The sequence below is a fragment of the Schistocerca cancellata genome, chromosome 6, assembly GCF_023864275.1.
Source record: "Schistocerca cancellata isolate TAMUIC-IGC-003103 chromosome 6, iqSchCanc2.1, whole genome shotgun sequence".
NCBI classification, from domain to species: Eukaryota; Metazoa; Arthropoda; class Insecta; order Orthoptera; family Acrididae; genus Schistocerca; species Schistocerca cancellata.
In genome coordinates this window covers 600,326,280-600,328,545 of record NC_064631.1, presented here as the reverse complement: position 1 = coordinate 600,328,545, position 2,266 = coordinate 600,326,280, and the positions used below count along the sequence as shown (strand labels likewise).

At 40.1% G+C, this 2,266-nt stretch overlaps 1 pseudogene; it reads left to right on the top strand.

Moving 5' to 3' along the window:
* Nucleotides 1–240: 240 nt before the first annotated feature.
* LOC126089600 (5S ribosomal RNA) lies at nucleotides 241–358 on the top strand (annotated as a pseudogene).
* Nucleotides 359–2,266: the final 1,908 nt, after the last annotated feature.

Below are 2,266 nucleotides of genomic sequence, written 5' to 3'. Positions count from 1 at the left end.
ACATTCATCTTCGGGGAACGTAGATTTGTTCAGTCAATGAGGATCTATTCCGGTAATGTTAAGAGTGCTCGGTGAGTTGATGTTTGTCGGATTACATAACAACTACTACAGCTAGGTTAGTTAGTGAACGAAGACTACAAGGCTTTGGAACAATGTGTTGCCTTAATTTAGTGTAATTAAGCTATACACTGTTGCTACACAGCTGTAGGAGAAATACCAAGCCTCCACTAACCTGTTATTGGCAACGGCCTTGCCGCAGTGGATACACCGGTTCCCGTGAGATTACCGAAGTTAAGCGCTGTCGGGCGTGGTCGGCACTTGGATGGGTGACCATCCGGGCCGCCATGCGCTGTTGCCATTTTTCGGGGTGCACTCAGCCTCGTGATGCCAATTGAGGACCGAATAGTAGCGGCTTCGGTCAGGAATACCATCATAACGACCGGGAGAGCGGTGTGCTGACCCCTCGCCCCTCCTATTCGCATCCTTCATTGAGGATGGTCCCGGTAGGCCACTCGTGGCCTGACGACGGCGTGTGTTTTTTTTTTTTTTTTTTTTACTGACCTATTATTAATTTTGTGAAAACATTTTTGTAGATCAAAACTAGAATTTTGAGTAGTGGACCTGTTAGTTTTGTATAATTGCGTAATATGCATGATGTGTTTATGTTTTGTTTTTACAATGTTTGATTTTGGTTCCTTACTTCATATTAAATTTATATTACAGTCATATTATTATATTTACAATGATGTATTTATTTATGTAACTACTTAACAGTTTTAATTAGATTATTTCATAATAAGATATAAATTACAATCTTTGATTAGTGTTCACGTGAGTAATTGTGCATGTTTTGCTAGTGTTCACGTGAGTAATTGTGCATGTTTTACTAGTTATATGTTATGTTTATTTGTGCCTCTCTGTTATATCAATGTTGTCACTGTCACTCGCGTCATTTTCAGTACTGGAGCTACTCGAGGTCTCTTCTGCGCTTTCTGTATTGGTTAACCTGTTTATATGTGTCATGTTCTGCTATTGAGATATTGTTGGCGTTTGTGTTTATGTGTGTCCGTGCATCTTGGTTCCTCAGTGGATCATATAATCTTGTTTGCTTTATGTGTTCAATGTTACTACATAAGTGGCTTTATCTAATGCATTTCAAAAGGAAGTTTTCTTGAGAACCAATTTCCCAGCGTGTGCAACTATTGCTCTCTAAAAGTGACATGTGTGCCATGTGCATGGGATAACGGCCATGTCCAATCACAAAATGACCCATTAATGAGACTGGACTCTTTAATAGGTGAATAATTAGACATGCAACACCATCCATAAATAATTTAAACCCTAACGATTAAATCAATATACAGCTAACCCTGTTTACATGTTCATGGGTACTACTGCACTTCCTAGGAACATAATACTTTGAGCGTTTGCGACATATCTCAATATTCCTCTCAGAGCAGTTCTGGGCTCGCAGTTTGAAACGTCCCCTTAGAAAAATTATACATGACTGTGCTTGAACTGACACACAGTATTTTTAGCGCAACGCAATCTGTCTTTCAAAAATCCCTACAAAAGAATGGCCCTGACTAACATTAACTTATACCTTTCACAAATCACTTACCTCACCAAAAATCTTCATTACTCGAACTACTGCAATACAGCAAGCGCCACTACTGCCAGCTAAATAAAAGAGTCAAACTACTGAAGGCACTAACTACTGATAGGCATAGTTAGCAAATGAAAGATTTTGATAGAGAACAAACAATGTATTTACCTTAATAGTGTTCAAAAGTCATAATATATATAGCAGTTCATGACATCCAGTCTTACAAATTTCAAAACTCCGCCATTTCTCTCCCCAAAGCCACCACTGCTGGCGGCTCACCTCCAACTGCGCAACGCTACGCGCTGTTAACATCCAGCTGCCCAACGCTACAATGGCGAGTATTATAACAATGCCAACCTGCCACAGCACAGCCAGTGATTTTCATACAGAGCGCTACGTGGCGGCGGCGTTACCAGTATAAGAACCTAAACAGCCTACTTACAAGTTTTCAGCATGCCGGTGGTGCTGTTGCCTTCAGCAGTTCAACCTGTGGATTATCAATAAACAAGGACAACCACCTACATATACAGGACACGATGGTGGCACTAACAACATAGACATAACTATTGTCAATCATACAGCTGTAAATATAGAAATAGATTGGCGTATGTATCTGAATGTAACGACAAGCGATCATAGTGCAATCATCATTGACTCAAA